Source organism: Haliotis asinina, chromosome 4 (assembly GCF_037392515.1).
Source record: "Haliotis asinina isolate JCU_RB_2024 chromosome 4, JCU_Hal_asi_v2, whole genome shotgun sequence".
NCBI lineage: Eukaryota > Metazoa > Mollusca > Gastropoda > Lepetellida > Haliotidae > Haliotis > Haliotis asinina.
In genome coordinates this window covers 75,644,593-75,670,197 of record NC_090283.1, presented here as the reverse complement: position 1 = coordinate 75,670,197, position 25,605 = coordinate 75,644,593, and positions in this window count along the sequence as shown.

Genomic DNA, 25,605 nt, shown 5'->3' with positions numbered 1-25,605 from the left:
TCAGTCCGGCAGTCCGGCAGTCCGGCAGTCCGGCAACCCGACTGCTTGTCCACGTGCATGGTGGGTCACTCGTAGGAAACGCCCTGAGGCTGAGCTGGAACTCCGCCCACTGCATTTATTGTCCAGAAACCCGCTCTTTGTTGTCTTTCTACATTTGCATTGTATAACCAACTAAACGTATTTATTGTGATAACTCTACTCTAGTTCCTCTGTGGACATATGTATGTGCTGACCTATCCACTGAATGCCATCGTTAGATTTCCTATTGAACTTCTTCAATGACGTTTAACCATTCTCACCTATCTGGTCATCCCGAAAGACCAAAACGCAAATGTACAAAAGAAAAATACATCCGTAAATTGACATTCCCAGATCGCCCAAAAGACCTATTATCTTTTTTTGTCTTTAACAGAACTTGAAATGGTGGACATCGAATAACACAACAAAACATTTCGTGTCATTTCATATTATAAATATTCCATGTTTGGGAGTTAAAGATGCCGAGTCTGCCAACTATTATTGCCTTAATGTTAGAAATACCACTAACTGTTGCTGGTATAACCACGACCGAGAGTGTCAAAGAGAATGGCCTTGACTTTGAAAGGAAGACAGAGTGTTTGAACAACTTCAGCATGCATCATGACATCATGCATCATGTTTTAGCAAGTGTCATTATTCTGCCCCCATGTTAGAACAGACTGTTTGAAGCTTGATGTCACCCTGGATTGACGACGTTAAATCAGTAGATATCAAGTGGATTGATCAATAGGTTCAAATTCGAGCGAAGGGAAAACAGTGAAGTAAAGAAAAAAAGTTAGAACTGAAAATAAACGACACAAAGCGGATTGGGCTCATGACGTCACGCAATGTTTAACTTTGAAGAACGTCTTTGTCGTAACCTCTGAAGAAAAGCACAATGATGAATGAATTTCAAAGCATAGGACGTTTGTGACACTGGTGAGGAAAGGTTTCCATAAAATAAATGAACTGTACTGTACCCTAGTTGTCAGGCCTTGGAGACTTAGAGTCTGCTAGAAAACGAAATCCTGTTGAGGCCATCGAGCAAGCTTTGTGAAGTTTGCATGGCTCTTTAACCTGGGAATAAGCTTCTTATCTTACACAATTCTCCGTTTGAAGGACAGTAATATCACAAGTGACTGAGCTGACTTTCGCTTCCCGTGTCTACCTGTACACAATACACACCACCTCAGCACACATCGATACTGTTCCCTGACACAAGACAAAGGGTTACTTTAGCATTGCTTCGTTTATTCGGCTTCTACTGAAACGCCTAGTGCCACAGCCTGATTTTTTATCTCATAATTATTTCTTAATATGTCCTAATTAGTACATAGTATCTCCTAATTAGGACTTAATATCTCCTAATTAGTACATAGTATCTCCTAATTAGGACTTAATATCTCCTAATTAGTACATAGTATCTCCTAATTAGGACTTAGTATCTCCTACTTAGGACTTACTAGACCTTAGAGGTTTGTACTGGATGGGTACTGGATGGGTGCAAGATGGTTGCCTCCGTTGTCTCAGCCTTGATTGGAGCCGAGTTTTTAATTGGCATTGTGTCATCACTGCATTGTGATTCTTGAGAGGCATTTAGAAGTTGCTGAATATAACAAGACGAGCATATTGATGACAACTTCTTTTAATTTTCTAACACGACGTTTCTGGGCTATTTCTTGCACCTTCTTCAGGCAATAGAGACAGGAGTACAAGACATATTATGTATACCAGCATTTACAGGAAGAAGATAACTACATATATATACAAACAAATCACAGAAGACAGATAAGACACAGTTATAAAAACAATGATAACATGGATTAAGTCAGAAACTTAAGTTCGTATCAATAAATTGACTTAGTCAAATACTTATGTTAGTCGGAGGTTAAGCTCTTGGCCGATGTGCTTGCGCATCGTTGCTAATGGGAAATACCAGCGACTGAAAACTTCGGGTGGTAACGGTAACTCTTTTATGCAAGAAAATATAAAGTGACATCAAAATGGGATTCCCTTCTGTCATCGTATCGCCGACAATACTCCGGTCAAAATGGCAGAAACTGACACGCACACTGCAAAGAAAAGAAAACCTAACTGGAGTGGAGACAAATGTTTGCAGTTATCAGAACTTGTGAAGCAAAGGAAGACTGTGATAGGGGAAAATGTGGGCCAGGTTAGACCTCGGCAGACAAGGACTCAGGAGGCGTGGCAGGTGAGTGCATTCAATGTGAATAAGAACGTTTAAAGAACCGAAAGTTGAACAAACCTTGAATATGACTCCTTTGTATATCACTTCACCATCGGGCACCAGTTATATGCATTTGAGAAGTGTTAGTAAAAATTTTTTATGAATATTGAAGTATAGATCTATATGGTCTGTTAATGTTGTGTCTCTTCGGATTTTTTTGCCTTGGTTAAAAAATGCATTAAAGTGTTGACATGATAAACATTAACACTGCACACACTTAATACAAGTGAAAATAACACTTATTTTACTGTGATATAGACAAACCCTATCATCCTGGCAGCACTAATTTATTCCATGTAAGATACTGTTGTTCCAATAAATATATCAGACTCTTCTTTATGTGAAGATTGTGATGTAGAGGATAGAGGATTTTTGTTAAGTCTCTAAAGTCTTCCTAACAAAATATATCATTTCTTTCTGAAATTGTGTTGACCACTTAAAGATAAATGTGTTCAGAGATCCCTGACCATGTGGCCATGCTAAGTCATTTGTAGAACCTATGGTCATTTACACCTCAACCAAATCATTTATTACTTGCTGCTGTAAGAGTTCTTACAGAACAGTAACCTATTAATTGAACGTTATATATTTTCACAATGATTAAACTGAATTGCTTTATCACTTGTTACCTTTAATTTCTGTCGGTCTTGGTTCAGTGATTTTTAAAAACTTATTTAATTGTATTTGTTGAGGATTCACCGTTACAAAATGTCATAAATATTATAACATGGGGTTCTAAAAAGAATGTGAGTATAATAGACTGAATCATTTTCAGAGTATAACTGACAGCCTAAATGCTGCGGGCTCAGTGCAAAGGACCAAAGAAGAAATCGAAAAAAGTGGATGAATGTGAAAAGCAGTGGAAAGAAGAACTTACTCAAGACGTTATCGCCGAATTAGTTCTTCATTATTGTATTCAACGAGACTGCCTTCTTTGGTGAAACGAACGACCTCAGTTCCATTGTTCTCCACTCTGTGAACTTCATTCTGGAGGGTAATCCGACATCATAAACTGTTATCAATGTTAAAGACAAACAGCGAGACGTGTTTCTGTTTTCCGTTGATGTCCAAGTGTTCTGTGCACATCATGCAACTAAAATAATTGCCTTAAAATAAATATTAAAATTATGGTCCCCAAAATACCGAGTCTCAACTTTTCATCTTTGCTCAGTATATATTGACTATGGAATCATACCAATGCTAACTGGTTTGTTGATTATAGCATGAACCAAGGGGCTTTCGCTTCTTTTCGTTACAATTAGTCTCACCAGACACCCTGATGACATATGTCGCTGAGATCAGAAGCTAATTCGAAACAATTCCTTGTGATTTCTCATTTAGGCAAGATTAATCAATATTTATTCCTGTTTTATTTATCAATTTATAGTTCTTGTAAATTACAACCGATTCTAAAGATAAAAATTTATTTGTGTTATTCAAACAATAATCCAAATATTACCTATGCCAACAGTGTTAGTTTTAAATTGCCTCGTCTTCACATTAAAGGACGTCAGGGCATTATGGTGTATATACAATGTAGCACGATTCCTTGGGGTAACAACAGGTTGTACTGATAAAACAAATAATTACAAACGACCCTCATTTAGCTCTAACGTGTCAGTTTGCTCTAACACCGTTCCTGTCAAATGCCCTGGTAGTATTTAAATATTCTCACTCTACGATTTCCTAAGCGCAGAAACGTAATCCTCTTTACAGTGTGAAATCAGTTGATCACTCCCGAGAAAGCTAAGCTCTTTAACGCTTCACCTATTTTCTTCAGTACATCACCCGTGTCTCTTGACGCAGCCAAACTCACTGAAGGACACGAAGGACAAAGTTGTTCAAAGGGTACATGCGGTGATCACATAGATTCATCGAAGCTGTCATCGTTGTGTTCAATATTTCAGATTCTTCTCAAGAACAAATATTGCTTTTCAAATTATACAATTGTTGTGGGATTATGTGCACGTAAGCTTGTATTCGGACTAAAGAACGCCCATCAATCAGATATGTATCTAATACTTCCAAAATACATAAAAATAGAAAAATAGCATGTTTTCACTGAATGTCACGAACAATGACCTTTACCACAACACTGCCCCCAGAGTCAAGGTATTCCGGTGATATCAAGATGACGACTTACGTAACTAGACGAGGTAAGAACGGCGATGTCAACATGATGATGAACACAAATAGGAGATGTGATGCAGGTGATGTTAAGATAATGATAAGTATGACTAGGTGAGGTGATACAGATGATCTCAAGATGTTGATAAGTACAACTAGATGAAGTAATGCAGGTGATGTCAAAGTGATGATTTACATGACTAGGTGAGGCGATACAGATGATCTCAAGATGTTGATAAGTACAACTAGATGAAGTAATGCAGGTGATGTCAAAGTGATGATTTGCATGACTAGGTGAGGCGATACAGATGATCTCAAGATGTTGATAAGTACGACTAGATGAAGTAATGCAGGTGATGTCAAAGTGATGATTTGCATGACTAGGTGAGGTGATACAGATGATCTCAAGATGTTGATAAGTACAACTAGATGAAGTAATGCAGGTGATGTCAAAGTGATGATTTGCATGACTAGGTGAGGCGATACAGATGATCTCAAGATGTTGATAAGTACGACTAGATGAAGTAATGCAGGTGATGTCAAAGTGATGATTTGCATGACTAGGTGAGGTGATACAGATGATCTCAAGATGTTGATAAGTACGACTAGATGAAGTAATGCAGGTGATGTCAAAGTGATCATTTGCATGACTAGGCGAGGTGATACAGATGATCTCAAGATGTTGATAAGTACGACTAGATGAAGTAATGCAGGTGATGTCAAAGTGATGATTTGCATGAATAGGTGAGGTGATACAGATGATCTCAAGATGTTGATAAGTACAACTAGATGAAGTAATGCAGGTGATGTCAAAGTGATGATTTGCATGAATAGGTGAGGTGATACAGATGATCTCAAGATGTTGATAAGTACAACTAGATGAAGTAATGCAGGTGATGTCAAAGTGATGATTTGCATGACTAGGTGAGGTGATACAGATGATCTCAAGATGTTGATAAGTACAACTAGATGAAGTAATGCAGGTGATGTCAAAGTGATGATTTGCATGACTAGGTGAGGTGATACAGATGATCTCAAGATGTTGATAAGTACAACTAGATGAAGTAATGCAGGTGATGTCAAAGTGATGATTTGCATGACTAGGTGAGGTGATACAGATGATCTCAAGATGTTGATAAGTACAACTAGATGAAGTAATGCAGGTGATGTCAAAGTGATGATTTGCATGACTAGGTGAGGTGATACAGATGATCTCAAGATGTTGATAAGTACGACTAGGTGAAGTAATGCAGGTGATGTCAAAGTGATGATTTGCATGTCTAGGCGAGGTGATACAGATGATCTCAAGATGTTGATAAGTACGACTAGGTGAAGTAATGCAGGTGATGTCAAAGTGATGATTTGCATGTCTAGGCGAGGTGATACAGATGATCTCAAGATGTTGATAAGTACAACTAGATGAAGTAATGCAGGTGATGTCAAAGTGATGATTTGCATGACTAGGTGAGGTGATACAGATGATCTCAAGATGTTGATAAGTACAACTAGATGAAGTAATGCAGGTGATGTCAAAGTGATGATTTGCATGACTAGGTGAGGTGATACAGATGATCTCAAGATGTTGATAAGTACGACTAGGTGAAGTAATGCAGGTGATGTCAAAGTGATGATTTGCATGACTCGGTGAGGTGAAGCAGGAGATGTCAATATGAACATAAGCATGACTATTTGAGGTGATACAAGTGATGTCTACATGATGCTAACCATCACTAGGTGAGGTGATGCAGGCGATGTCAAGATAATGATAAGCATGACTAAGTGATGTAATGCAAGTGATGTCGATATGATAATAAGCATGATTAGCTGAGGTAATGTAGGTGATGTCAAGATAGTGAAAAGCATTTCTGTGTGATGTAGGTGATGCCAACATGGTGATAGGCATGACTAGGTGAGGTGATGCAGGTTAGTCTCCTGTTTCGACAAGCTGAAGACTAATTCTAAACCAGATCTTCACGGGTTAAATATTGAAAGAAAATGGTGCCTTGGTTACAAATTTTAAACAATAAAGTGGTATTATCTGCATCCTCATGAATGATGTGTAGTAATCGTAATATACTGTTAGGAGATTGATCGTGATCTTCCTGTTTATTGCTTTTCAATAACAGTATTTAAGTCACAATTCGAATTTCTAATGATTAAGAGAGACGCTCAAGGGGGTCTCCTAAATTACTCAGTTATTCCTCAATGAATGAACAGCTTCTAATTGGGACGAGTGGCTGTCGATTCATTAGCACTGAAATATGTGACACTGAAATATTAGACTCTGAAATATGCGCATCGCTGAACCAACAAAAACGTCGCTCACGCAGTTGCAGAACGTAATTCACCGCTGCTGAAATACAGACTTCGGTTTGAAACCTAAATTAGACTCAGGGATTCTTCTTATCGTGCAACAAATAATAACGACGGGATTATCGGGAAGAAAATCGATTGTGGCTCGTCTACAGACACCACTGATTTGACGGAATGCAATGGTCAGTGACTAACCATCTGTCTCTGCTTCTTCAAAGGTCTTCAGATAGATCAGTTAATTTGTTCGTCGTCTTCCACAACTATGTTGTATGTAATCCAGACACGACGCATGTCCGGAAGTCGCAGAAGGGAACAGTCAACCGGAAGTTTACTCCTGCTGATTTGAAAGATCTGTTCAATCAAGGCTATTCACTCTTATCAACCATCTCCACATTCTACTACGAAGCTGACAGTGTTTCCATTTGTTGCTTTTATGTAGGCAGAAATATAGATGTGGCATGCAAATAATGACTTTCTCAGTGTTACGAGAGTGTGTATTCTGTTATTTGTATTATCATTGATTGGTTGATAGTTATTATTGAGTCACAATGTTTAGAGTTTTGAATGATAGGTACAGCTAAGGTTGAAGCAACTGCACATTTTCCAGTACCTCAGTCTAAGAGAGAAGCGATGAGATTCATGGGTATGGCAGGCTATTATAGAAAGTTTGGTCAAAATTGCTCAGATCAGATCACCACTTACAAGCCTTTGGGATAGCAGTTGTCAGACTGCATTTGAAAAAGTCAAAGCCATACTCGTGAATTCTCAAGTATTACAAACTAATGCAAGTGATGTAGGTGCAGATGCTGTCCTGATTCAAGAGGATGATTCCGGTACTGAACTCCCAGTTTGATATTTTTTTCCAAGAAGTTTGACAAGCATCAAAGAAATTCTTCTACCACTGACACAGAAACATTAGGTCTTTTGCTAGCCTTTCAGCATTTTGAAGTGTGCCTAGGTACCACTACTGATGCACGTTCCAGGTTGTAAATGCAGGATGACTTCTTTGTTTCTGCATTATATCATAGTAGTTCTGCAAAGATATTTTTTATGTTATTCATTTTATTACATGTCATGTTCTTATGTTAGTCATCTTGCTATGATTGTAGCAGAAGGTTTCTGTGAAACTTTCTTTTCCTCAAAGGGGAGAGTGTTTTGAGAGTGTGTTTTCCGTAATTTGTATTATCATTGATTGAGTGATAGTTATTATTGAGTCACGATGTTTAGAGTTTTGAATGATAGTTACTATGGGCCACATTTTATATCGTGGCAATAGTACTTTAGCTGCAGGCCTTCTTGGTTGTGCTCCAGTTACCCGTCCTTGGCAAGCTACTGTTTACTTCATCTCGTGGAGGCTGTTCGTGAAAGTTCTGACTAAAGAACGATATGGCCGCGGTTTGCTGGCATATTTTCGACTGTGTGTCATATACTAGTATATAAAGGCTGGTTACACTCGGAATCACTGCATTTCTGCCTCTGCCTGTCATCGATTATCAACAATATCCGACCTACATCCAAGATTGACACTCGACGCATGACTGCTCACTCTTGAAACAAGCTTCCTTTAGAATTTTGTTGCTCAATCTGTAATTCCACGATTCTGGTGAGTTAATATTTTATATTTGTGACCCATTGCCTCAGCCTCAGTTGGATTATACTAGAAATCTGTATTGTGATTCATTAAAACTTGCTCATTGTTTGCGCAACATATTTTTAAATATTTTAGACTTGTTGTCTGTATTATATTTTGATGGTTCATGGGGGATTTCTTATACCTTTTGTCACGCCAATTTATTAACCGTAACAATGCTCATCCAACGTTTCCGCCACAGCAAGTTCCTAGTAGCAAAAGAAGCACCTTAAAGGTATGTACTAAAGCACCGGGATGTTAGATCAAAGGAGTAAAATATTTATAATCATTAATCGATCGAGCACACCTGTGAAACAAACAGTGCAGTGTTTTACAGTAATATTGGATTATACAGTGAAAATCAACTAGATTCAGAACTCTTCAATCCAACATTTTCACGTAAGATATTTTCATTATTTAAAACACAAACAGGACAAAGAGGTATAGTTTTTTTTATTTCTCAGATGTGTAAGATTAAAATGCAATCATTAACATTGTGGTAGTCTCCAGTCTTAATACTCCTAAGAGTCCATCCACACCACTGCCACTTTCATTAGTGGCTTTTATAACCTTAATAGTTCATCCCAAAGACCGTGTTTGCCATCACATCAATATGTACACGGTATTGCCACTATCTTTAACTGTGATATATATGTAGACGTCAATATTTTCAAAAGTCCGACATGACAACAGCATGACCACGAGCAGGAAAATACCACTTGTGGGACACGCCCTCAGGTTGAGCTGGAACTCCACCCTTTGCATTTATTGCCCGGGTCGGAAAATCCAGTCTTTATTGTGTATTTGTTAATGAAGCTTTATTTAAACAGCTAAAGACGTTTGGACTCGTAATTCTAAACTAGTTCCCCTGCGGATACATGCACGGGTTCACCTATTTCCTTTTGAACTCGGAGAAATAAACCTTCTTCCTTGAGTTTAGCCATTCTCACGAATCTGGTCATGCCCAGAGACGAGAAACGCAGATGTACAAAAGAAAAATAAATCCGTAATTGTCAAATTGACATTGCACATAAGACTCTTTATCCTTTCTCGTCTTTTACCAAACTTCAAATAACACCACAAAACATTTAATGTTTTGGAGTCAAAGATAAGCAGAATCTCTCCAAATATGTTTATAAATATTATTGCCTTAATGTAGAAATGTCACCAAGTGTTGTTCCTACTGCTATAGTCACGACCCTGAGTTTCATAGAGAATGACCTTGACCTTGAAAGGGAGAGAGAGTGTTTGGACAACTTCAGCATGCATCATGACATACTCAACCGAACTGACGGTTGGTGTTTCAGTGAAGGTCATTATTCTTCCTCCACGTAAAAACAAGTTGTTTGAAGTTTGATGCCACCTTGGACTGACGATGTTAAATCAGTTGATATCAGGTGATTGATCAATAGGTTCAAATTCGAGCGAAGTGAAACACAGAGAAGTAAACAAAAAAGCTGGAATTGAAAATAAACGACACAAGGCGGATTGGGCTCATGACGTCACACAATCTCTGACTTTGAAGACCGCTTTTATCAGATCCTCTGAAGAAAATCACTAAGATGAACGACTTTGAAAGCACAGGACGTTGTGAAAATGTTTCGTAAGGGATGGCATTAAATAAATGAGCTGTACTATTCTCTTGTTGTCAGACCTTGGAGACTTAGAGTCTGCTAGAAAACTCAATCCTGTTGAGGCTATCGGGCAAGCCTTATGAAGTTTGCATGGTTTTTTAACCTGGGAGTAAGCTTCTTATCTTACACAATTCTCCGTTTGAAGGGCAGTAATATCACAAGTGAGTGCTTCCCTTGTCGACCTGTCGCAGTGCACATCGATACTGTTCCCTGACACAAGACACAAGAGTGATTTTAGCATTCCTTCGTTTAATTGGTTCCTTTGTCAAATAGTTTCACGAGCCACAGACAGGTTTCTCATGCAGTACATTTCCCCAGTTTTGAACGATAGACTTTAGACTTAACTCCACATAAAGAGATGCATCGGTGGCTTCACCAAATATATACGAGTTGTTTGACCAGAGCTGCAACATTCAATGTCCCGTTAAAGCTTTCTAGATGTTCTGTGGGTGACATGTTTGGGACATTTTCAATTTTGACACATGGCCCACAAAATGTCGAATGAATTTGTTATTTTTACACGTGCATTGTATTCACGTACGTTTCAGATAAAGGACTGACAAGCCTTTGCATGTGTTATTGACATATGTTAGCAATACGAGCAGGATACACACATCGTTGTACGGGTATTATCACCGTTTGTGGTGATTCATAAACACATATTCATGGTTCAGTTGGAAACGTGCATTTGAATATCCTTTGGGCAGTGATTTCATTAGGTTATGGGCAGATTTTGTCACCGTTCCTTTCCAGTTACCAAATATTCATATATCAAGTTTATGCTTCAGTAATAGTGACTGATATATTGACTATGGACTCATACCACTGATTATAAAGGGCTATCGCCTCTTCGTTACAACTTTTATCATCAGACACCGTGGTGACACGTGTGGTTGAGATAAGAAACTGATTCGAAAGATTTGTGACTTGTGATTTCATATTTAGGCAAGGCTGATTTATATTTATTCCTTCTTTGTGTACCTATTTATTCCTTGCAAAATACAAATGCTTACAAACACTATAGAACATATTAAGGAGTTAAAAACTACCACACATAAAATATCCATAGATACATGGAAGGAACACTTGCAAATTGTTCAACGATGAAATCGAAAATACATCTACTCCATTAGAGGCGGGCGATAGTAGTGATTATATGATTTTGATGAAGTTTTGAATATGATTTTACACAGTGAAATAACTGAGGCAGAAGTAACTAAAGCTATCAATGGTTTGAAGAGGAATAAGTAAGCTGGGCATGTTAAATTAACTGCTGAATGTTTCACACATGGTGCTGGTGTTTTACCCCAACCCTCCATACCAGATGAATGGCCGAAGTCTATTATTATTACATTACATAAAAGTGGACTGGCAAATGATCCTAACAACTATCGAAGTATATCACTTTCAAGCATATTTAGCAAAATATTTACTTCAATTATGTGTAACCGACTAAGAATGTAGACTGAGATATTTGATAAAATTGTTGAACCGCAAGCTGGATTTACACATGATTCTACCATGACTTCAGTAAATACTGGATTCTGTTTGGGTAATCAAAGTCATTCAGAGGTATATAATCACATTATATACCTCTGATTTTCCAACACATTATGTATGTGTTCAAAATCTGAATAATGCGGTTATGGTAGAATGGAGATAAACGTAACAGAGGGGGGTGGGGTGTTAAGTGCAAATGAGAAGTGGCAATTTGATGGAGACGAGTGAAAGGTTGTGAATATTTATAAATACATGTACGTAGGCATTTATTTCACTCATCTGTTACCATAGAAACATGCTGACAGTAGAAGGTCTATTGGAAGGAAGGGACGCGAGTTTTAAAAAGGGTTCTACAGACATTGAATATGAACTGCTCTATGAATAGCAAGATATTCTGCCATATTTTCGATACCAAAATATTACTTGGGGGTATAAATAATACGATGAACAAGTTACAATTTAGCTAATAGCTTCTAAGAGATTTTATACAGCTGGCAGTCAAGATACCAAAATACTGCCCTTGGTCAATGTGACCGCTTCCCTTTATTTGTTAACACTTGAGTAAGAGTCATCAAATACTGGCTTAAAATAAACAGAATGCCTGACCATAGATATGTCAACAAATGCTACAAAATGTCACTTCTTTATGATACTAATGGAAAAGTAAACTAGGCTACCAAGGTAGGAAACAGTGTATGTTCCAATGGATTTATGTATGCATGGTTAAATGAAGGGGTGCAAAACATGTTTATTTCTCCAGGAATTTAAACAAAGAATGAAAAATGTATTCATATCAGATTGGATTACATTTGAAACTGAAGAGATGTCAATTCGATACAAATAAAAAAATAAGGAGTATTTTGGCTAACTTTCGTTGAGGTACACCCCCACTAGAAATAGAAATTGGTAGGATGAAAGGTATCAATCCAAAAAAAACCAAACAGATTGCGTAAATTATGTAAATCAGGAGACAGAGGATGATACCATTTTCTTTGGCGTTGCCGATCACTCTCACACATTAGAAAACAATATATCGATGTGAAGACTATTTCAATAGATCGGTTTGTTTACCTAACTAAAAATAAAAATGAAAATATTAATAGAAATGTTTCAATGTATTTACATGATGTAATGAATTTGAGAACTTCTGTATTATTCCCCGCACATGAATCGTTGTACCAGTATCCTACTACACATGTGAGGATGCATATTTTACGCATGCGCACTGTGCTATTATACTGAGCATGCATAGGCCGTTGGCCTGAATACCAAATAAAACAATTCAAGATACAAACGACCCTCTCAGTGTCAAATAGCTTTAACGCCGTTTCTGTCACATTTCCAGGTATTTATTGAATATTCTCACTCTCCGATTTCTTAAGTGTAGAAACGTCAACATCAGCGTTTGTAATCCTCTTTACTGTCTGAAATCTGTTGATCACTCCCGAGAAGGCTAAGCTCTTTAACGCATCACCCATGTTCTTTAACACATCACAGGATACATGCGGTGAGTACTTTGATCACATCTCAGGGTTGAAACTGTCATCGTTATCGTCAATATTTCGGCTTCATCTCTAGGACAAATACTAAAGGCTTTTCAAATTGGACACTTGTGGGGGATTATTTAGAGATACCTTTACATTTCGACAAAAGGAAAGTCCATCAATCATATATGTGTATCTAATATATATTTGACATGGCTTTGAAGCAGTCTCAACATGACTGAAAAGGCATGGCTTCACTCATGTGGCGAACAGACGCCTTCAACAGAAGACTGCCCCCACTCTCGAGGTTTTCAGGTATTTGCAGCTATGTCAAGATGACGATGTGTTTGCCTAGGTGATATGATGATGAGTATGACTAGGTGAGATGATGTCAAGGGCTCAGTATTCATCACTTGGTTAGGTGATGTCTAGATGACGATGTGCATGACTAGATGAGGTGATACAGGTGTCAAGATGACAACATGGTAATGGAAACTGACAAGTGCCGCTAATTGAAGATGACAGCAGGGGACGACAGGCGATACAGGATTTCATATCAATCTGCATATCTGCATCAATGAAATCATATACTGAGTAAAAAAAGAAACGTCACATTCTTTCGTCAGAGCACTATAAAAGAATATGAGATGGTAAGATGGTTAAACTGTTATTACTTCACTGCTGAGATTTGTGTGATGTACTCGATACACTGATAGTGCCACAATCAGTTCCATTGGGCTACACCGCCGTTCCAAAACATGGGTATACAGAATGTCAAGTCGCAAGAATAGAAATTCGATATTTCTCAGTTCAATATTGTCTATGGCCGCCCCGCGCATTCACCACTGCCAAACACCTTCTCCTCATCGACTGCCTGATGCTTGTGAACACGTTGGGGATTCTGCGCATTTGCTCTTGCAAGGCACCGCCAAGTTCCTGCAAATTCTGAGGTTGGTTCCTAAGACCACGAAGTCTTCTCCCAAGTGCATCCAAAAAGTGCTCTATTGGATTAAGATCGGTGGACCTCGATGACGTTGATTCCAGCGTTTTGAAGGAAATCTCGTGTCAACATCTCGGTGTGCGGCCGAGCATTATCATGCTGGAACTGTAGACCTGGGCCATGAGCCGCCATTAAAGGAATGAGTTCAGGGGTGAGCACCTGGTCGCGGTAAGCAACAGCTGTGACGTTTCCACGGATGACCAGAAGTCGGGAACGGTTGTTTAGAAAGCAGAATGCACCCCACACCATGCAACTTCCGTCCCCGAATCTGTCGACTTCCTGTACACAACATTGGGCATATCGTTCACGACGTCGTCTTCAGACTCTCTACCTGCCGTCCGCGACGGGTAAACCTGGATTCATCGTTAAAGACGACTCGATTCCAGTCTCTCGGGGGTGACGTTGGCCCACAGCAGACTTTGACGTTGATGAAACGGCGTCCATATAGGCCCACGATATGGACGTCGAGAATGTAGACTGGCAGTCTGCATCCCATTTCGAATGGTCTGTGAGGACGGTCGACCTCTAAACATCTCAGCCCTGGTTCTTGTAGCCAGCAGAAATCTGTCACGTAGGACGATATGACGGTCTTCTACTTGACTTCTGACGGTCCGAGGTTGGGCGATCAGAAGTGGTGCCAGTTTGTTGTAGACGACCTCGCAAGTCATACACAGTACGGTAGCTGCATCCCATTGTAGCTGCATCCAATTGCTTTCGCGACGTCAATGACTGATCTTCCCGCTTTTTTTCAATTCTTAAGGCTCATGCAAACACGTGCAGTGAAGAAGACTACGATGCGAAGATCACGTGATCGACTGCACGTGCAAAACCTGATTTGGCACTACGAATTTGCACGACTAATCTATGGGTTCGAGTGGGTTTTGCTAACGTTTTTCTAGAGTCGAAAGATGGGGATCCCATTTCGGATACATAGATGTATCATCAGAGAAAAAATATTCATTATTTTTAAAAATTACATTTTGTGAAGTTTCTTTTTACACAGCTGTGATGTAATCAGCACATTTGTAGAAGGTGTAGTCATTAGAAGAAGTGTAGCATGGAACCAAGGAAAGGTTATAGCATGATTACAAAAGTACAATTACCCCCAGATTTGTGATTTGTGCAATCACTGAAATATTCCACGCACACTTCTCTTCTAAACATCATCTGTGAATCCGGCTTCACCAAAACTAAATGAGTCATTACAAATAGAATTCAATATTGGGAGTCTTTCGAACTTCATTTGAAGACCGTTGAAACAAAGACTTTGTAAAACATCAAACTGGCACGTTACTCTTCGTGGGATAACACATCATATACCGGGGTCGGGATTGGAAACGACGCGTGAAATATGCTGGCATTTGTTTCAGTATTGCCATGCAATTTGTCACTCAGATTCCTTGCAAATTGAAAAATAACCAATGTCAGCAAGGACTGCAACAGAGGTTGAAAAGATAACCTAGATAAGACGATGCGTAAAATTGGTTTCCCTCCGATTAATCGTGTGGAATTGTATAAAGATGAGTAATAAGATTTCAGGGAATGCCTTCTTCACAGACGAAGATGGCCATAAATCAGTAAATCAGCCCAAGTCCTGCTTCTTACAATGCGTACCTTCAGGGTGTCCCCAAAGCAGAAAAAACTAAATGTAGAATGGGTTTTAGAAACGGAGACGTTTAATTACATGCCATGCTCAACATCAATAAGTCGACCTCATCTTCTTAACTGAAATACAGAAAACAAAGTCAAATGACGAAGTCTAAATTCCAAATCGCTGTCCCATTCTAATACCAACCCAATGGTTTTGGTGCAGTTGGACCTTTGTATACATACCCAAGACATTCACTACCTTCACCAGCTGTAATGGCGATAGATACTTTAATCGGCTTCAGTGACAAAGGCTATTATTTAAAAAACCTCAAGGGCTGTGACTATGCAAAGTCCAATGATTTCAACGGCCACGGACAACATATCAACCGCTGAAACAACTTATTTGTCCAGCACACAGAGTAAAGCAATTTGCTGCAACTTAGTGAGGAACAGTTAAAGCACAGTATCCTGAAAGTATTGACATGATATGTTAGTTGAAAGGAATTTCCTAAAAGTGTTCCTTTAAATCACCGTCTATAGTAATACTGAGGATACGTACCATCTCTATACGACGATGAAAGAAATTTTCCTTGGGTAACGAATGTGGAGACAAAACTGCCATCTGTATACCTGCCATGTAGTAATTATAACATACTGTTGAGAGTTTGGTAGAGATACTCCGGTTTCTTATGTTTCAATAACAGCACTTCTTATACCAAATTGATTTTCTTGAACTAACTATTACTCTGTGCATCATTATGTAGAAACTACATTCTGGGAAAGTAAAGTAATCATTTAATACCACGAAGATCCCTTGCACTGATATGAAACTGATTAAGGTGCCCCAAAGCAAGCCACTCCAGCATTAATGACAATACCTTCTTCAATAAAGATCATAAAACATGTGAACCATTATAAGAAAACAAGTATATTTCAGCACTGAACTCTATACTACTTTCAAACATATTTCATTTACATAAAACCCAAAGTGAGACACGCTTTGCATCTAGAACGAATTAATTTGCCTTTGACACAGGTCCCGCACCAACACATGAATCATAACTATTCGATACGGCGTCCCAAATTTTTTTTATGATTGTTTACATATATTTCTTCGTGGCAGGTACGCACTCACCTCTTCACAAACATCAAATATCATCAATATTTTATACATTTACTGAATCATTAGTGTATCCATGATATATATAGTCGGATACATTTTGGGTGGAGATTTCTAAGGAAAAGCTTTTGTCTCTTTCAATCGGTCCTTTGTCGGTTTGGTAAACCAAGGAGCACAGATACATCACGTTATGTTGACACAATCAGGTCAAGAGGGATTTCCACACACGATTTCATGACGACCAAACCACTGATGAGTCACATTTGGGGGAGTATTCTGTATGAATACATTGCAACCTTGCACCACATACGAGAAAGTACAATCTACAAACTTTCACTCGTGGTTCACGGGCATTGTAAACTATTGCAAGGTAAATTAACCCCAAAATATACTAACTGCTATAGCGTTTCGATCAAGGATAATCATACCTGTACATCATATAATTTTATTCGTATAAACTTAGATATTTATAGATGCGCATTTTTTGCCACATTATTTATTGAGACATACGTTGACAGTTGAAGGGATGTATTCCAAGTGACGGGCTAACTTCTGATATTTGAGCTGTATTACGTTGATTTGGGTACGATAATATACACAGAGACGTCTATCCACAACAGATTGTGAAGTGTTAACGCTGGTTACTGCATCAATGTGTTTTAGGCTTTTCTGTATCACATCACAACTTATCATAAATCCACATGTATAAATTGAGACCTTTAATTGCAGATGGATTGGCACTCTTGTGTGAGATTGAGCCAGAAGGTATGAACCTAAATGCGTCCTTCAAAACAATTGTATCAGTTACACATACAGTAAACGTTCATCCATTTCGAGTCATCCGTTTTTATATATGAACCTGCACCATGTAGACTTCACAAACGTCTTGGATCACCTCGACGTTGTTATCAAAACCAACAGCATTTAAGGGTCCTTTCAATAACCAGGAGAGACGCTCGAAGGGGTCTTCTTCATGAAGCGATGATATCAATCACGACAGTTACCCGATTAAAGAGAAGGGTAAAATAGGGATGACTGTCGATTCATCAACGCAGTCTCTGAACTATCCGCATCACTGAACCCACAAGTTCGTCGAACACCACAGCGGTAGACGGCCGTACTACACCACAACTTGGTTCAAACACAGATTTAAAACTCAATTTACAACCAGGGATCCCTTCGATTATGCCACCATGTCCGTGTTTTCACTGCTCTTAGATCCATATCTAGCACTTTCCACATCTGAATACATTCTGTCGTAGACTAAGGAGCAACAGCTGTATAATGAGTAATAATTCCCATCCAGCAGGATACAGTGAGGCTTCTGGATTAAAAGGAAGTACGGATTTGGATAAATCAGTGTTAGTATCCTGTCAGTGTGGAGATAATGCTTTTAACATCCCATCAATGTGTTATGTACAACATAGTTAATATGGTCGACATAGTAGACAAGATGGGTGCAATCTTCTCTGCACGGAACAAAATCATTTATATTCTGATTTTCCATTAGCAAGGTGACATATAAACTAGTGATAAATGCATACCTCCTGTAGTTCTATGGCGGTTGGCTACATGGTTGGTGAGCACGGAGCATTGAAACATTAGACCTTGAGTGCTTAATACACATTGGTGCCGAGGCAATGTCAGCATTATGACAACTATAGTCTGCGTACAAAACCATGGTGTCCAGAATTATTTTACAAAACGTGTACGATACCCATGTTTTTACAGCACTGGACCCCAGAATTATTTACACAATGCGCTGCAACTCCTACAATTAAGTCACGATTGATCAACTATCCTGACACACTTACCGTCGCAGGTTTAGATGGGGACTGAACAAAGGCAAAAGGTCATATGGATTCATAATGATTCAGTCTCACATACAATGGCACAGTGTATATGAGATTTATATCTTTTGTTTTTATGATAGAAATGCCCAGCGGATTTATATATAGCATAGTACTAGTGCCAAAGATAGGGTGCTAGACAGTCTAAGACGGGGGGTTAGGAATGTACAAATGAATCCTCACTGGGAGATGGCCGTTCACGGGTGACTTGCTCCTTGTTTGCTCAATATATTAATAAATATTTTACACTTGTTGCCTGTGTTATATGTTGCTGGTTCATGAGGGATTTCTCATACCTTTTGTCACGTAACAATCCTCATCCAACACTTCCACCACATCAAGTTCCGAGTAGCCAGAAGCAGCACTTTAAAGGTACGTACTGTTAGATCAACTGAGGAAAATATTTATGATCAATATTCGAACGGCCGCGCCTATGAAACAAGCAATGCAGTGTTTTACGGTAATATTGGATTATACAGTGAAAATCAACTAGATTCAGAACTCTTCAATCCAACACTTTCACGTAAGATTATTTTATTATTTAAAACACAAACAGGACAAAGAGGTATGGTCTATTTTGTTTCTCAGATGTGTGAGATTAACATGGCGGTAATCTACAGTCTTAATCTTCATCACCATCGCCTTGACCACTGCCATTTTCATTACTGACTTTTATAACCTTAACTGTCCATCCCTACGGCCGTGTTTGCCATCACATCAATACGTACAAGGCAATGACAGTCTTTAACTGTGATATACGGCATGACGACGGCATGACCACGAGCAGGATAGTACCACTTGTGGGACACGCCCTGGGGTTGAGCTGGAACCCCCTCCATCTCTAATGGGCACATGTACGGGTTGACCTATTCACTGACTATCTCATGGTTAAATTTCCTATTGAACGTGACAAAACAAGCCTTCTTGACAGGCCAAGAGACCGGAAACGCAAATGTACAAAAGAAACATAAATCCGTAACTTTTCAATTGACCTTCCAGATTGCACATGAGACTCCTTATCCCTTTTCCATTTTAAAGAACTTATGAAAGGCCACCATCTAATAACATCAAAAAACATTTCATGCCACTTCATGTAACAAAGTATTCCATGTTTTAGATAAAAAGTTGGAGATACTCAGAATCTATTTTTGCCTTTATGTTGTTCCTACTGCTATGTGAACAACTCCTAGTTTCAAAGAGAATCACCTTGACCTTGAAAGGAAGACAGAGTGTTTGGACAGCATGTTTGGACAACTTCAGCATGCATCATCAGATACCTAAACGAAGTGACAGTTGGTGTTTCAGCGAAGGTCGTTATTCTGCCTCCGCGTGAAAACAGTTTGTTTCAAGTTTGATGCCACCTTGGACTGACGATGTTAAATCAGTTGATATCGGGTGATTGATCAAGAGGTTCAAATTCTTCGAGCAAGGGAAACACAGAGAAATAAACACACAAGCTGGAATTGAAAATAAACGACACAAAGCGGATTGGGCTCATGACGTCACGCTATCACTGACTTTAAAGGGCGCTTTTATCAGATACTCTCAAGAAAATCACATTGATGAATGACTTTGAAAGCATGGGACGTTTGTGAAAATAGTTAGGAAGGGATGGCATTAAATAAATGAACTGTACTGTTCCCCAGTTGTCAGACCTTGGAGACTTAGAGTCTGCTAGAAAACGCAATCCTGTTGAGGCCATCGAGCAAGCCTTATGAAGTTTGCATGGCTCTTTAACCTGGGAGTAAGCTTCTTATCTTACACAATTCTCTATTTGAAGGGCAGTGATGTCACAAGTGAGTTTGTGCTGACTTTTGCTTCTCGTGTCTGCCCGTCTCGGTGAACATCGATACTGTTCTTTGACACAAGACGCAGGGGATACTTTAGTATTGCTTCGTTATATTGGTTTCTTTGTCACTTTTTCAAATAGGTTCATGAGCCAGAGACAGGTTTCTCATGCAATATATTTCCCCAGTTTTGAACAATAGACTTTAGACCTAAATCAGCATAAAGAGATATATCGATGGGTACAAAAAATGTACAAGAGTTGAAAGTTGCAAGTTCACATTTAGGCAGGGTTGATTTATGTCTATTTTTAATTTATTTGTTTTTCTCTGAAAAGCAATTTCAAAATGCTCTGTGCTATATTCAAAGGATCATTTAAATCTTTATCTATGTGAACAATGTTAGTTCCTTGTCTCCTCATGAAACTACACCCATGAAAATCTGGGCAAGGAATAGTTTTCAGTAACCCATGCTTGTCGTAAGAGGCGACTAACGAGATCGGGTGGTCTTGCCTGCTGGCTTGGATGACAGATGTCACTATATCCAGGTTGAGTGGGTAAATGCTTATGTTGTTGATCACTGGATTGTCTGGTCCTGACTCGAATATTTACAGCCTGACGCAGTATAGCCAGAATAGCTGCAACTGGCGTAAAACTAAACATATTCACTGATAAAACCACGACAACGCATTATGACATCTGTCGCACAAATCCTTGAGGTAACAACAGGTTGTATTGATGAACGTTTCAGTTTTCTACTCTCCTTTATTTAAGGATCTGCCTAATCCGTAAAACAAATAATTACAAAAGAAGCTATCAGTGTCAGTTAGTTTTAACACCTCTTCTGTCACATGTCCAGGTAATTATTGATTATTCTCAATCTCTCAGCTTTCTTAAGCACAGAATAGTCCACAGCTGCGTTAGTAATCCTCTTTACTGTCTGAAATCAGTTGATCACTCACAAGAAGTCTTAGCTCTTTAACGCATCACTCATGCGTTTTAACACATCACCCGTGTCTCTTGATGCAGCTAAACACACTGTGAACACGAAGAACACGGCTGTTTACGTGATACATACTGTGGGTACTTTGATCATATCTCAGAGTTGAAGCTGTCATCGTTGTCATCAATATTTGAGATTCATTTCAAGGACAAATACTGCAGGCCTTCAAAGTAAGACACTTTAGGGGATTATGTGCAAATAGGTTTGTATTTTGACTGAAGAACGTCCCTCAGTCAGACATGTGTATCTACTATGTATTGGATCTAGCATCGACCCAGCTCCATATTATTAATAATAATAGCATGTTTTCACTCGTATGACATGTTTACGCCTTAACCTAAATAAGTCTTTTGACTTTACTTGTCTGTCCTCACTGTCTATATGTACTCTGTTTTTCGGTGATGTCAAGATGATGATATTCATGACTGGGTGAGGTGATACAGTTGATATCAAGATGATGATATTCATGACTGGGTGAGCTAGTACAGGTGATTTCAAGATTAAGATATTCATAACAGGTGATGTCAAGATGCCAATATGCATGAACATGTCAGGTAATGGAAACTGACAAGTGCCACAAATTGATTACAGATGGCACCAGTGGGCGACAGGTGATGCTAGATTACGTTGCATCAATGAAATCATATTCTATGCCACTGTTTGGATATCAACACATCTTTGAAGGTGCTGTCATCTGAACCGCTGTAGCATCAAATCAAGCAAAGGTTATAGCAAAGTACAATTACTCCAGATTTGTGATTGCGTTACCTCATGCACGCTACCCGTTTAAACATCATCTGTGCATAAACACTAAGTGAGACACTGAAAATACAACTCAATATCGGCAGACGCTCGGACTTCCTTTGAAGGCTCTTGAAACAAAGACTTTGAAAAAGCTCAAATTGGCACGTTACACTGCAGAGGATGACAAATCACTGTTTGTGAAGGGTCATAGCTGGAGCTGTCGCGTGAACTATGGTGGAAGTGGTTTTGGTGTTGCCATACAACCCGTCAATGAGATTCCCTGGCGGGAGGAGTTTACAAATAAACAGTGGCAGACAAGACTTCAACTAAGGTTGAACATGTCACCCAGATATAAGACGATGTGTAAAATTGGTTTCCCTCAGGTTAAAAGCACGGAGCCGCATATAGAAGACTAATAATATCCCACGCAATGTCTTTTTCACAGATGAAGATCATCATAAATCACAGAAAGTCCTGCTTTCCAGCGTACATTCACGGACAAAGGGGCTTTTACTGAAACACAAACTGCTGCAAGACGAATGATTTTAATGACAAGGCAAGACGCTCTATCATGCCTTGCTTAACATCAAAGCCTTGTACTTATCAGCTTAACCGGGAAAAGGAACACAACATCAAAGTCGAAATATTGCGAATTTCAAATCGTTGTCCCACTCTTATGTAACATAATAACAACTCAATGGTTATGGTGGAGTTGAACCTGTGTACCCCAGGCAATGTATTCTCCAAAAGACCTCCGTGGTTTCAGCTATTCGAAAAACTCAATAGCTCCATACCTCACATTTTGTGGCTACTTCAATAACTTCTGTGGCTACGAAAACTCAACGTCTATGGGTACTGTAACGGCTTCAGTGGTTATAAATATCCCACCCACTTCAGTGACAGTTTCAGCAACGTCTGCAGCTTCAACGGCCACAGATAACACATTAACCACTACAGCAGCTTATTTGTTCAGCACACAGAGTAAAGCAATTGGTTGTTGAAAATTACCGGACGAGTACAGTATATTGAATGTGTTTTTTTGTTGGATGGATGGAATTTCCGGAAAACGTGCCAAAGCAATGTCCATATCTGTACAAAACCCTGAGGATAGATGAGTTCTGCCTCTATGAGTCATTGACGTGTGTTGTTTAACTCAGCCCTCAGCAGTACTCCACCTCTAAGGCGTTGGTAAGTAAACGAGTATGGACCAGAAAATCCAGTGCTCAACGGCATGAGCATCGATCTACGCAACTGGGATACGCTGACCGTCCATGCCGCGGTTAGTCTCCTCTTACAACAATAATGGCGTGCTGAGACCAATTCGAAACCAGGTCGTAGTGGGTTAGCCATTGAAAGAACCTGACTGATTGTAATATACTGTTCAGAGATTGATCGTGATGGTTCTCGTTTTGTATTTCAATAACAGTTACAATTCGTATTTATTTTAGTTAACTCATTTTGTTTCGTTCGAGACGGATCGAACGTTTCCTAGTAATGTTTAGTGATGCCTCAGCACGATTCCACAACTGTATTGTACATAATACAGACAAGACTCATGGCCGGAAGTCGCAGAAGGGGACAAACAAGCCAACCGGAAGTCTGCTGATTTGCAAGGTCAGTTCAATCACGACCATTCACTCTTATCAGCTATCTCCACATTCTACTACGAAGCTGACAATGTTTCCATTTATAGCTTTTATATGGGCAAAAATATAGATCATCGCATGCAAATACTGACTTTTTCAGAGACACTTGATATTCAGGACCTAGCGTCATACAACAAGTCTTGTGCTTTTCATCGTATCAGTCAGGCATGAAACCGGATTAGAGCTAAAAGAACCCTGAAGTACCGATCACGCACTTCTTTCAAAAGTCACTTTTCCTTCTTGATATGACTAATATCATTAGTGCCTACCGAAGTGAACAATATAGATAAGACCATCTGCTAATTAATCAAAGCTCTATTTCATTCCTTAACAGTACTTTAATACTCCGGGGCAAAAAGTACCATAAAAGACAGAGAGTGTCCACAAGCACAATGGCGTCATGAATGAGGAGTTGACAAGCATATTAAGTCCAGGAGAGCCGAAGCACTTTCTACATAGACTTCAAACAGACAGAAGTATGGTCGAATAACCGATACAGACATCATACATATTTTCCAACTAGCTTTGAAGCCATTGTTGTGTATCACTAGTTATGAATTTTGTAAGTCATTTTGTCATTGTTTCAGCAGCATTTCTCGTCTACCACTATTACTGATATCTTTCTGTGACAGAGAATGTGAATGTTTCATGTTTCTTATACATGTATGCTTATGGAGGAATGTAGATTTTCTGTCTTTGAAAGAGTACGAATAATACAGAGAGGAGCCATTTTGAGGTTCTTCACTTCGGATTTGTACTTGCGTTGTCTTATTTCAGCAATACGGTAGTCTTTAATTTGAAAAGGACGTTTCTGATGAATGGCATCAAAACGTTTTGATAGAAACATATTGATGTTTTAATATGAAACATGTATTGGACTCAGATGTTATTTCGGATATGTTATGGACCATCAAAGACAGGTGTAGAGTCATGTGTCAAACACATTTCTGATTTCACCGAGACGACGTTGCTGGTGCATTGTTAAAGCAGCACAACACCACACCCACTCTTGTGATTATGAAAATGGTCTATTTAATCAAAGTGATTCAGGACCTGGGGACACACGATGTTCTGAAATGGTGTGTGGTGACACCAAGACATTTGACGAGTTTACACGAATTTTCAGCTGACGAAGCCCCTGTAACCACCGACCTACCCACTGAGATACGATGACTTACTGATCCCGAGGCTGACCACCTGATCCCGTCAGTCGCCTTATATGCCCAACAACGAGTACTGTTACTATTCCTGATTTAACTCTTTGTTGAAAGGAAAAGCACGGGTTTGCAACTTAAATTGTCAAAAGCTTAAATAAAGACAGAACCATTTATACAGGAACACGTCTTGTGTTTTGCAAGGGGCCCAGGTATCTCAGATGTTTTCAATAAGTAGAGGAAGTGGAAAGAGAAGCGTTTGTAATGGATGTCAAAAACAAGTCTTCCTTGGGTTTGCATGAGGGTCATGGTATATCAGCTGCGTGTTCTGACCAATAATAGCTAACAAAGTCCAGCCTTTCACTACTCGTAGGTCCATATCCGGCACTTTCCTCATTTGAATACGTTCCGTCTCAGATTAAGGAGTGACAGTTGTATGATGAGTAATAATTCCCATCCAGCAGCATAGACGTCAGTAATGCACTTGGTTTGGAAGGAAGTACAGCGTTGGATAACTCACTGATAACACCCTGTCAGTGTGGAGATAATGTGTTTAACGACCCAACTATGTGTTATGTACAACTAAGGAAATACGCTCGGCATGCTAGACAATTATGAGCACGGAATGAAATCATTCATATTCTGATTTTCCATTAGCAAGGTGATATGTAAATGCTTGATTAAAGCATCGCATCTGCAGTTTAATGGCGGTTGGTTACATGGTTGGTGAGCACGGAACGTGGACATATTGTTACATTAA